At 36.2% G+C, this 13,894-nt stretch overlaps 1 pseudogene; it reads right to left on the bottom strand.

Annotated features, from left to right (window-relative positions):
* Nucleotides 1-3,859: 3,859 nt before the first annotated feature.
* The window catches only part of LOC149528010 (aluminum-activated malate transporter 13-like), a 34,939-nt pseudogene continuing 24,904 nt past the window's right edge, over nt 3,860-13,894 (bottom strand).

The raw sequence follows: 13,894 nt of genomic DNA, 5'->3' as shown, positions 1-13,894 counted from the left end.
TACCATCTTCAACATTGCAGGCCATAACTTCATTCTTCATCCCATTAATATCAAAATTTCCCATCTGAAGTGTCTTCTTATGGTTAAGATGAGAAGATACCAAACTTCATATTGGATTTCCTTCATACAATCTATGGAGTGAAGTAATCTATGGAGTTATAGCCATTGAACCTTGTCCTTGAAAACCTATTTGAGAAGTATCAATAGAAATGATTTCATCTAGAAACAAAGGATTAAAGTAAACACTTTCTCCATAGAGGAAATTACCATCCAAATCTTTTGAGCACAAACTTCGGATAAAAAAATCATTAGAGTTGCCTTCATTAAATTCTTCCATGAGATCACCTACTAACTCATTACTCATTTGATCATCATTATTCTCCTCATAAAATTTCTTAGACATAGAATCTCCTATTTGATGAGAAGGCTCAAAAAGAGGATTTCTTTGTCCTTTGAATGATCTATAGGATTTTAATTCCACTTCCATTTGATTAGAAGAACTTGTTGACATATTCATACAAATTTGATTTTCAAAATGTTCAATGACATTTATGTCCTTATGAATCACTGATTTTTCTCCAATACATCTTTCATGAAATGTAAAAGTTGGCATGTATGATAAAGAATGAAGATTATATAGTTCATCTTCTTCTCCTAAAAGATGATTTTTAACCTTTTCATCAATTGATCTTCTAATCACAAGTTCATCAATATCATCAAATGTAAAGGTCTCCATTTCCTCAGGGAAAGTAGATATTTGTAGAAGTTCATTGATGCTTTTATCTTCGTCAATGGTAGTCATTTCAAATTGTTTCATAACATTTGAAGTATTGATGTCATCAATATATTCATCATCTTGAATGATCATGGAAGGGTGATTAGGAAGATTTTCTCCACATAGGAAGTCATCATCTGAAGCATCCAGGCACCAAGTAGGAATAAAAGTAGTATGAAATTCACCTTGATTCACATTTTCCTCATCTTCAACCATATTTTGCATAGTTTCTTGAGATTTTGATATTTTTTTTTCTTTCTCATTAGGATTAAGCTGATTGAATAATTTCTCCTAAATTTTGAAATCTTCATAGTCATGCCTTAATACATTAGCAAACCCTTCTTCTTTTATAGGCACCATTTCTCGACCATCTCCTTGATTAGACATAGAATCTTTGTCTTCTTCCATGCATGAAGATTTAGATGAGACATTTGGATTTGGTGATGTTCTCTTATCAAGAAAATAATTCTTACATGTGTCTTCTTTCTCAAGTTCTCACAACATTTGAAGTAAAGAAGGATGTACTTTGTTAGGATCCAGGCATGCATTTCCATAGAAGCTTTTTAAAAATTTAACCAGATTGGGATCAATGGAAGTATGAACTTGATGAGAAATAAGTGCAAGCATGCAGACACCTTTTTGACCACCACTATCCATCTTTAATTGACAAGAATCACTTTTATTATCAAGTTCTTCCTTATGCTCACATATGGAACTTACTTCTGAAAATGATTTGGGTCTATGAGAGAAAAACTGATTATCTTTACCATTTTCTTCATCCATCTTTAGCAAAGTTTGGAGCAAAGATGGATGAATCCCTCTGGGTCTAGTTTCTGTCCACCATAAAAAAATTTCAAGAAGCTTGCCTGCTTAGGATCAATCTGATTTTTCTGAGATACAGGTGCATGAGAGACATTTTTAGTATTCTTCATTGCTGATTTAGGTGAAACACATTTTTCAGCAAAGCCTTCTTTATCTTTATATGCTGAATCTGTTTCCAAAAAGAATCCTTGATCACGAAAAAGAAAACCATAATCCTTTCCATCCTCTTCTTCAATATTTTCAAAAACTTGAAGTAAATGGGGATAAACCATTTTATGTTCTAGCCCCCTGCCACCATAGAAATTCTTTAAGAATTCAACTTACAGAGGCTCATCAAGAATCTGTTTCTTAGGATATTGAAATTATTCATCATCACTGTGACTATCACTATCACTTTCAACTTTTCCCTTGTACCAAACCATGATTTTGAATTACCACCTTCAAATAGAGTCATCGATAATCAATTTTTAAAATAGAGTCACCAAACTTCATTCCAGGGAAGGTACCTTTTATCAACTATGTTATTGATTATTGTGCACTTGGTTTTGGATATGACCAAGATTTTGCTTGTTTCTTCTTGGGATAACTACTATTCTTTCAACAATTACAACATTGTGACCAATAGGAGCTCTTGACAAAATTTTCTCAAAATCTTCTTCTTCTTCGAAAACTTGATTCACCAGATGGTATTATTGAGCACTTCATCTACAGCTCTAGGATAGAGTGTTCAAATCTGAAATAATATCCTCCTAGGTGTCTTGGAAGCCAAGGTTTGGTTGGAGAATTGGAAGCACATTCTCATGTGGCAACATCATGTCATTTCATCATAGGAAACTGATTAATATTTCTCATTTGATCCCCAATGGAGTCACCAACAATCTATTGGTAAATATATTTGTCACAGTAGAATTTGCCCAACAGAGTATGTGAGAAATCATTCAAAATAGTTGGATAGGCCCTTGATATGTAGCCTTCCTCTATGTTTAGAGGGCAGTTCCCTCATATGATATAATTTTTAAGGGGTTTTCAAATAAAGAATCTAAAACTTCAAAGATCAAGAGAAAGGAATTCACGATGAATGCACAACATGGCCTCACAACCTTCTTAGGTAAACAAGAATGATAACAAAGGTGATCAAGAACTATACTTGAAAGAAACCAGTATTACAAAACATATTCATTAATCATAAACACTCGCACAATACCATGAGAATTTTTACTATAGTAGATAAAAAATTTGATTTTAGAATAAGAAACTCAAAGCACATCTCATTTCATTTCCTTGCACCAAGAAGATAATAGAGATTTTTTGATTTCAGAGACAAAATGTCTACGTACTTTCCAAAATTTATGTCTAGATAAAAATTTCAGCATAGCGTTCCCTTATTTTTAAAACTAAAAAGTCCCCTTCTCCTTTCAAAGCCCATAAGGAGTCCTTATATAGACCTTTCCTTAACTACGTGATTTGGGTGAGGTTAATTAACCTCAACTAAATTAACCTATATGCCCTAAAACTTGAACCTTAGATATTTTGAGAAGATGATTGAATAATCAATTCTTATTGATCCCTCTAATAGATTAAGTGCACAAAAGAGGATGTTACTAAATAATTTGCAACAAGGTTCCCCTTCTTCTTTGAGCTTCCAAATGTAAAGAAATCTGGCCAAAACTATCCTTGGCATATACTTTTAACTGCCACTTAGCTACCCAATCCTTACAAAAGTTGGCTCGTCCACTGAGTACTACCTAGTCAAGAAGGCTTCTTCCCCATTTGTCCCTTTTGTTCTCTCTGTACACATCTCCATGTGTCTCACAAGAAATTGGAAGACTTTTTCATTTCTAGAATCGGTTGCATAATGGAACAATGGCTTTCCATATTTTTCTTGTTGGAGCTCATTACCAACTTTTTCCTTTAATAAATTTGAAAAATCAAATAGGCATTGTAGATAGCCTTATGCACGGCCCCTTTTGCAACCTCCAGATAGACATTTTTGGTGAGTTGTTCAACATAATCTCTCAATTTTAATAAATCTTGTACAATTTGAGCATACCCTCTTTCAATTGCCTCAACAAAAATGTCTCCAAACTTATTTCGAATCTTAGAAATCTTATTTTCCAAGGAATGTTGATCAAATATAGACAAGAGCTTTTTCAATGCGGGAATAAAATATTGAGTTTTATTTAATCACATTATGTATATTTATAATAACAACTATATATATGATTTGTCCATTATTTAACTCACTCCTAGATTATATATGAGCTAAAGTTCAAACATAGCAACCTTCGCAAGTTCATGTATACTCTTTACAAGATGCTCCAATCTACCTACAATCTCAATCACAAGTGAAGGAAAGGAGGCAAATGGTTCACCACCTTTTGCCACATTGCATGTACTTTCACACTGCATCTTCATATCACCATTTCTCTTCTCTGATTCATTAAGGTGAGGTATTGTAATGCTAATATGCACTAATTTTTCGTAATGCCCGCTTGGGTTTCTAGTTAAATTAGTGATTTTCATAGTACTTGTGAGCTTTTCATCTAGATTGATAAGATGCCATATTTTATGCTCACTATAGACTAAGGAATTGAGCTCCTCAATTGCAACTTTCAAATTCTCCATCATGGATTTTGTAGGAGGACATTTCTTCATGCATTTTATGCTCTGACCCAATTCATGCATAACTTTCGTTGCCTTCATGCCCACTTTATAAAACCATGGCTTTGTAAATTCAAATTGGCTAAAGTTGGATTTCTCATGTGGGGAGTGAATTCAATCATGCAAGGTGAGCACACAATAAGCCATGTGATGAAGCATGCCTCCTACTTTCACATATTGCTTCCATGGATTCCTAAATCTAAACTTGCCATGGGTTGGTTCCCAACATGAAAAATTTTCCAAGGATTCTTCACTAGTTTTAGACTCCAAGACATCATTACATCCCTTCAACTTTGTGTCTTCTATACTTTTGATTGATTCTCCCTCATTCATCTTACAATTCTCGTATCTTTTTATGTACTCCATCATGCATCCTTCAAGGGAATCTGCTAAAGAATGAAATCTCTTAACAATGGAGTGGTGAAGATCCTCTCCTACCCAAGCAAGAGAAACACAGAGGTTGATAAGGAGGGTTGTGCTGAACCCAATTGCCATTGTGTAAAGACATTGGCAACAAATAAAAAATATATTGTCAACTCTATATCTAGAAACTATTATCATGTTGAAATTGAGTATGAAAATCAACAACCCATAGTCATGTTTTCTCTCTATCTTGGGGAAGAAATGAAAGAATGTTGCACTTGCTCCAATGATGAAACAAGAAAGAGCAATAATGATAGGATCTCCAACTACACCAGCCAACTCTACAATATGACTAACCAATATAGCAAGAGAACCTGCAACCACTATGCCCATTCCTCTATTGAGCCCCTTATAGGGAGTAGCACTGATGACTTGTCTGTATGTACTTCCAAAGACTTGAGAAAATTTGTAAATTGTTGGGCCTCTGTTTGATTCATAGTTTTGAGCAACTAGTATAGGACTTCTGGATTTCCATTGATGGAAGCAAAAGCCATTGTAGTATCTTTCCCTTGCTCACATGGACTGAAATATGCACTCATTTGTACATGTCACAACACTCTAAAAAACCAACTGTGAATGCATACAACCATAGGTTGAAACTCCAACAAATGTAAAATACTAACTTTAATAAGTGCTTGAATAATATTATCTCACTATATTCAAGCCTAAGGAATTTACATATTGTTTATACAATTTAGATCACCTCCCAGTACACAAAAAAAGAAAAGCCATTCACATATCCAACTTCTCATGGAGAGTTTCAAATAGGTTAGAGAAATTTTCAAACAGGTTAATAACCATCGCAAAGAGGTTAAGAAATACACATTTTTGGAGAGGTTAATTAACCTCCTCCAAAATACATAATTTGAATCTTATGATTAACCTTTTTGAGAGGTTAATGAATATGTGTTTTTGGAGAGGTTAATTAACCTCCTCTAAAATACGTAATTTGAAAGTTATCATTAACCTGTTTGAGAGGTTAATGGTTAATGATAAACTTGAAAATGCGTAATTCGGGTCTCTCCATTAACCTATGATAACTTGGGGCTCAGAAGCCAAATTTTGAAAATTTCAAGTGCTAGGCAGAGCTAGGAACAAGCCAGAGATAGGAAGATTCAAAAATTCACAAAAACTCAAAGATAAAATAATCATTTTAATGATCAAAATGGGATGTATTTCACACATAACCATAAAATCAAGAAGATCAAAATTGAGGCATTTTGATGACTAGGGAACATATTTATAGAAAACCTAAATTTATGAGTCATGATAATGATTTTTCAAATCAAGAATAGTGATAAAGTTTGCAAATGTAATGTATTATTTTTAGTTTTAGATTTGTTATATGTTTGTAATAATAATTTATGATAAATGTTTAGATTCTTAACATAGAAGGTAGACTTTAAACATGAACAAGAAGATCATAAATCATATGAAAATGATATATTGCAAATGATAAATATCTGGCTTTAACACTGATACAATTTATTGTTGATCAATATTATATCAAAGTTTCAAACTGATTAGGTATTGAATTAAGCTTGATAAATAAATAACATAGAAGGAAAACTTTAAACATGAACAAGATCATAAATCATATGATGATGACATATTGAAAATGATAAAATTATTCTTGAACAGTGATAAAGTTTATTGTTAATCAATATTATATCAAAATTTTGAACTGATTAGATATCAAATTAAGCTTGATAGACAATGAGCCGATACAAAAATAAAAAAACCCAAAAAATAATCAAAAATATCAATCAAGGTCCTTAGCTATGATTCTCTCCACCGAGTACCCAATAGTTTGGATATGTGTACCTAGTACTTGGGTATGTGTGTAGGAGTACCAAGGGTGTGGGTACAAGTACCCATGCAACCTCATAATATATTATGATAATCAATAATTTCATACATGAATGAACATATAATATATTATGATAATTTATAATGTCATACATGAAAAAACATATAATATATTATGATAACCAATAATGTCATACATGAAAAAACATATAATATAAAATGATAACCAATAATGTCATACATTAACAAACACATAATATATTATGATAGCCAATTATATCATACATGAACAAACATATCATATATTAACCAATAATGTAGTAAGTCTAATAATGTCATGCATCAAATATATGTCATACATCAAAAAAAAAATATCATATATACATCAAATGTATATTGAATATGTCCGCTGACATAAAATCCAACATATGTGTCCATTGATGGCTATACATGTGTGAATATCAAATATATCTTCTCCTTCCCCTAAAGGAAAGGAAACATATCTCTAGAGGTCTTCAGTCATTGTGTGGAGGGAGATGATGGGGATGATGGGGTCTTCCTAACACACTTGCTCATCCTCTTGTTTAGGCTCTTCTCTAACTCAAGCTGATACAAAAAAAGTAGATATGAATCTATAATTATTATAAATTAAAATCAAATATGTGTACACACAAAATTAATTATTTTCTTACCACCATCAAATAGTTTCTCTGCAAGTCCACCTTAAAGGCTCATGGATGACCGAGTGTAACAAGACCCTACAAAAATTCAATCAATATAACCACTTATAAATAACATTAGAAATTTTGATACTAACTATTATAAACAAAAAATAAAACTAAGAAAATTCTTTCATACCTCAGTCAATTGCTTTGAACTAGCCATAGCTATAGCCACTCCACAATCAATGGATTGCCAAAGATGAGGAGGAGTCTCAGATGTCAAGAGTTGGATGTCATACAATACACGTTACATGTGTATATGAGAAATGTTAGTATGCTAATAGAAACCAAATTTAAATAAAGCTTCTACAAACTAAACAAAATTCATAAACTTCAAGATAGACTAAGATGAGCTCTTAATTGAGAATATGAGCCATTAATGAGCTCTCTCAATAAGAAGCTCTCTTGTTGAGTAGCTTTGTCTAAATAGATAGGATGTATGCTCAAGCTTTATGCTTCAAAAAGGGCTTCAATGGATGATTGTGGATTTTTGGTGTGGATAGATGGCTTTAGTATGGATTTGGCTCTCAAAATAGCATTATAACTTTACTTCATGGATTGTGTTATTTTGCAAAGGGGAAGGATCCAATTTATAGGCAAGAGGCTTGAGGGATTGAGGGCTAAGATGCAAGGATGGGAAAAAGCTTATGGAAGGCTCAGATTGCATGAGAGGAGAGCACATGGATTGTGCTTCCTTATAGCCAATCAAGGAGTGACACATGTCACATGGTGAGAGGATGGAGGAAAGGGCAAGGATGAGTCAACAAAGGAGGCTCAAGAGATAAAATCTTCATAAAGACCCTCATAATGACTTGTAAGAGCAATAAAAGGGCTTGTAAGAGTCATTTATGACCTAGTGGACTTCATAAAGTTTTATGGTTGAGATATTTTGAGGGTGATGAGAGAAAATTCGACTTGGACTTGATTAGAAATGTTTTAAGCTTGTTTAGGCTTGTGCAAATGATTAGAGGATGGATTAGGATGGTTTAGGATTAGCTTAAGGATAGGCAAGTGGATGGCATTTAATGAGGGTGGGTGAAGGAAGAGATATTTGTTAACTTTGGCTTGGGTTAGTAAGTTTTAACCCATGTTTAGGGAATGTGACAAGGTTAGGAGGGGATTAGGATTAGGTTTAAAGACATCTTCTAAAAGAGTCTAGATTTTGGATGAGGATAAAGACTTTCTAGAATAGTCTAGAATTTCCTAGGATGAGGATGAAGACTTTCTAGAAGAGTCTAGAACTTCTTAGGGTGAGGATAAATTAGATTTTTAGGAAATAAATAAAGTTTTATTTATTTCAAGGGTTTGGGTTGAGGAGATATTTATTAAAACTTTTTTAATAAACATGAGGATTAATATTTAATTTTAATTAAATATTTTGAGTTGGGGTTAGGGGTAGGAAATGATGAGATTAGCCTTTAATTGAAATTAAAGAAGGATTAGAAGATTTTGGAAGAGGTTATTGGTCATAAGGAAATTGGCCAATTTTTGGGCAAAAAATAATTTTTTAATTTATTTTAGGATTTTTGGTCAATTTATTAATTAAATAATTAATAAATAAGGAAATAATGTTTAAATAAGATTTAAACATTTTTGGGAGGGATTCCTTAATTAAATATTTTTAATTAAGATAAAGGGATTTAATGGCATAAAGATTAATTAATTAATTAAATAATTAATTAATTAATAAATGATGATGTCATCAGGACTTTTTCAGAAAATAAAAATACTTTATTTTCTAAAGGTTTTTAGGTGTCTACATTTTGCCCCTCTTTGATGTGATGCCGCAAGTGGCATGACATCAAAGATAAGAAAATAAGATGCCCAAGGCTAGAGCAGAAGAGGAGAGAATGGACTATGAGATGCCCCCTCAAGAAGGCAGTGGGGAGAGAAAGCGAGGCTTGGTGGCTTCTTGAAAAAGTACAAGAATCTAGGATGAGCAAGGAAACTCAGATTGGCAAAGAGAAGGGGCTGAATTAGCTCAAACTCTCACTATGGGAGAATGATAAAGGAGAATCAGATGCACAAGAGGAAGCAAGCTTAAGACCTTAGGGAAGATGGAGGATGAAGGAGCAGAGCGCTATAAAAAGGAATCCAAGATAGGGAGATGGATGAGGGGATTATAAAGCTGATGGAACAGGATTTCAAAGAGTTAGATTGGCGGAAGATGGGTTTCGGAGATCCCTAGGACTAGGATTGTGGATCTCGAAAGATGAGGCTTGGTGGGTTGATTTGGATTGGTGGATCCCTAAGACTAGGATTGTGGATCCCTAAAGCTAAGAGTGATGAGTGATTCAAAGAGATACTGATGCATCAGCTGGGGTAGGAGAGACAGATGCTGGATATGGGTGGGGGATAATGGAGATGAAGGAAAACCATTGAAGCTTTTTGAGCAGGGGATACTTCAAAGAGAAGTACCACCATGTAGTTGAGCACTAGATTTGCTATAGGACTATTGGTTAATTGCCAAGGTTACCAAGAACATCAAGGCCTTTTCACCAACCGTCCAAAGGACTAACAAACTAACTCAAAACAAACACACAAGGATTTCCCCAGCATCACACATGAATCCTAGAGGAAGCAGCGTGGAAACGACACTGGAGAACCCACAAGCAGAAAAGAAAAACAAACGAAAGACCTGATCAAGACCTTACACTCTAATTGCCCCATTCGCAGTATACCATGATATGGAAGATCGTGGCAACCTTGAGGAGGGAACAAGGAGATTGCTTGGAAAAGATACTTCAAGACCCAAAAGGGAAGATCCCAAATCAAAAGAAAGTGAAAATCCAAAAGAGAGTCGTTTGCCAATGAGATGGGTAGGACAAGGCACTAACGGACCAAGATCAGACATGAGGAAAGCTATATCCTGCAAGGACCTATTGGAGAGCACCGAAGCTAGTGGATTTGGATGAGTGATGCATCTGGCAAGCTGAACTAAGAAAGATAACACTTTGGTGACAGGAAATCTAGCTAAAGGATGCATTGGAATAGCTAACCAAGATGTGTGATGGGTGCAAGATGCTGATCAAGGACAAACTGACATGAACGCTGGATAGATACAATGGTACTAAGTTAAAGAGGATGTACAAGCTGATGGACCAAGATATGTTACAAATGTACAAGTTTGTTCATGTTTTGGTTTTTTTTGAGATGGAAATGTTTGTGAAGGATGGGATGTCTATAATAGGTGATAGGTGGATAGGTAGATGGTTTGCGAAAAGCTTAAGGAAAATGGATTTTTGTGTGTGCACGTGATAGTATACAAGCTAGGATACAGGATTATTTATAGGCTGGAATATGGTACAAACCTTGGACAAGATTTGGATAGACAAGGTATGGTACAAGATTTACAAGGTATAATACAAGCTTTGGTACAAGATTTACAAGCTGTACAGGAGGTATTTACAAGCTTCATCAGATTTTGGATATTTGGTTGGAACACCAAAGGAACAAGCAAGTGTGTCTTATGGGATGGTGGGTAAATGGATGAGGGATAGGATAGTGATAGATAATGGATTAGTCTTTAGTACACAAGGCGCCTGAATTACCAGGTTTTCACCAAGGTACCTATCCAAGGTGCTTGAATTGCCAAGTTTTCACCATTGGACGCTTATTTCTCTTTACTATTTTTTTCTTGTGTATTTTTCAAAAGCTAGGTATACCAAGGATCTTCAAGCATAGAACTTCTTGAGATGACTGATGTTAGTAGGATCATTCAAGAGTTCTCCTTCTGGTGTAGATAGCTGATAAGCTCCAGAGCCAAAGGAAGCAGTGACAACATAAGGACCAAGCCATGTAGGTTCAAACTTGCCTTTCTTTTCTCGATCTACTTGGACTTTCATGTTTTCTTTGAGGACCATGTCACCTGGCTGAAAGTGTCGTGGAAGCACCTTCTTGTTGAAATTTCTTTTGAGACGAGTTTGATAGACTATGAGATGATCATAGGCTTGTTGCCGCTTCTCGTCTAAGAGATCTAGCTGGGTGAGTCGAGCTACTCTATATTCTTCATCTGATATTTGCCCTTGCAAAGATATGCGCAAGGAGGGAAGTTCAACCTCTATAGGTAGTACCGCTTCGGCACCATAGACTAGGGAGTATGGAGTTGTGCCTGTGGATGTACGGAAGGAAGTTCGATAGGCCCATAAGGCTGGATTTATTTGTAGGTGCCAATCACAGCCGGAATCATTGACAACTTTCTTTAGAATTTTGAGGAGGGTTTTGTTAGTTGCCTCTGCCTGGCCGTTACCTTGTGGGAAATATGGGCTAGAAAAGCGGTGATGGATGCGGAGGGAAGTGCATAATTCTTCCATGTTGAGATTTTCAAAGGTACCTCTGTGGTCGGTGAAGATGGTGGATGGGATGCCGAAGCGGCAAACAATGTGGTACAAGATGAACTTGGAGACCTGAACTCCTATAGCTGAGACTAGGGGGACTGCTTCCACCCATTTAGTGAAATAGTCTGTAGCTGTTATTATCCATTTATGTCCATCAGATGAGAGGGGTGTGATAGTTCCAACTAGGTCAAGGCCCCAACAAGCGAAAGGCCAAGGTGGTGCAATAGGCTGTAGATCCTGTGCCGGAGCGTGCACAAGATTTGCATGCTGCTGACATGGGAGACACTTTCTGAGAAAGTCACAGGAGTCTTCTTCAATGGTAGGCCAATAGTAGCCTGCTCTAAGGATTTGTCGTGCTAGGACAATACCACTCGTGTGGGCACCGCAAAGTCCAGAGTGTACTTCCTTTAACACCATCACGGCCTCATTTTGGTCTAAACATCGAGAGAGAGTATCGTGATAACCCCGACGATATAGGGTATTGGCTATGATAACATAGCGGGATGATTTTCGGATGAGGTTCTGGCGTTGGGTACGTGTGAGGTGAGGGGATATGATACCATCGTTAAGGTAAGCATGAATCTCATGGTACCAAGGGGATTGGGGACCAACCAAGATACAAACACGGTTTGAATCCTCATTCGCATAGGCGGGTGTGAGGAGCTGCTCCACTAAAAACTCATATTGTGTAGCTGCTTGGGGAATTTCCAAGAGCGAGCCTATAGTAGCCATAGCATCTGCTGCTTTGTTCTGTATTCAAGGCACTTGTGTAAACTGAAGCTTTGTAAAATGTTGGGTTAGCTTATCAACTAGCTCTTTGTAGGGTAATAGCTTTTCATCTTTGGTTTGATATTCATTTAGGGCTTGCTTGATGATGAGCTGAGAATCGCCAAAGATTTGTAGCTCAACAATGTTCCATTCTACAGCTATCTTTAATCCTGCTATGAGGGCCTCATATTCAGCTATATTGTTGGTGCTAGGGAATTGTAGCTTGAAGGCTTTTGGAATGTAATCTCCTTGAGGTGTGACCAACAATATTCCTGCCCCTGATCCATGAGATGTGTATGAGCCATCAAAATAAAGTTTCCATGGGGGTTGTTCTTCAATTAGACAGATATGCTCATCTGGAAATTCTGTGATCAACGGATAAACATCTATTAGAGGTGCATCAGCTAGGTGATCTGCTATAGCTTGCCCTTTGATTGCCTTTCTATCCACATACTGGATGTCAAATTCACTAAGGAGCATAACCCATTTGGCCAAACGGCCTGTAAGTGCTGTTCTAGAGAGCATATACTTGAGAGGGTCAATCTTGGAGACTAGTTGGATGGTATGACTTAGCATGTAATGGCGAAGTTTTTGAGTTGAGAAAACAACTGCCAAACAAGCTTTTTCCATAGGAGTGTAATTGAGTTCATAACCAACTAGGGTTCTACTGATGTAGTAGATGGCTCTTTCTCTGTTGTAGTCATCAAGCTGTGCTAGAAGTGCCCCTAAAGCAGTAGGTGTTGCTGATATGTACAAAATCAGGGGACGACCAGGAACTGGTGGAACCAAGATAGGGGGATTGATGAGATATTGCTTGAGATGGTCGAAGCTGCGTTGACATAAAGGATCCCACTTGAAGTTTTCATCCTTCTTCAGTAAATGTGAAAATGGTGTACACTTATCTGCAAGCTGGGAGATGAAGCGCCGAACAGATTGGAGCTTTCCTTGAAGAGAGCAAAGTTGTCGCAGTGTTTGGGGAGGAGGCATGTCTAAGATAGCCTTGACCTTCTTGGGGTCAATCTCTATACCTCGTTTAGAAACTATGAAACCTAGAAGCTTGCCAGATGTGACCCCAAAGACACATTTCTTGGGATTCAGCATGAGATGATATTTGGCTAACCTATCAAAGACTTTCTCCAGGTCAGCAAGATGATCCATGAAGGTATGAGACTTGACCAAGATATCATCCACATAATCCTCCAAAATGCTATGGATGAGATCATGAAAAATGGCTGTCATAGCTCTTTGATAGGTAGCCCCAGCATTCTTTAGGCCAAAAGGCATCATGTTGTAGCAAAAGGTTCCCCAAGGGGTAGTGAATGCTGTCTTATGCTGATCCTCTTCTGCAATCTTGATTTGATTATACCCAGAAAATCCATCCATGAGGGACAAAATTTCATGTCCAGCTGTAAGATCTACAATCATATCTATGTTGGGCAAGGGAAAATCATCTTTTGGACAAGCTTTGTTAAGATCTCTAAAATCAGTGCAGATTCTGATGTCACCAGAAGGTTTAGTGACAGGGACCATGTTGGAGATCCACTCTGAGTAGTCGATAGTTTGGATAACCTTAGCAG

Source organism: Cupressus sempervirens, chromosome 11, assembly GCF_028749045.1.
Source record: "Cupressus sempervirens isolate cs-2001-9-10 chromosome 11, ASM2874904v1, whole genome shotgun sequence".
Taxonomy (NCBI): domain Eukaryota; kingdom Viridiplantae; phylum Streptophyta; class Pinopsida; order Cupressales; family Cupressaceae; genus Cupressus; species Cupressus sempervirens.
Note: the sequence above shows the minus strand (reverse complement) of the source record. Positions and strands in the feature narration are given on the sequence as shown.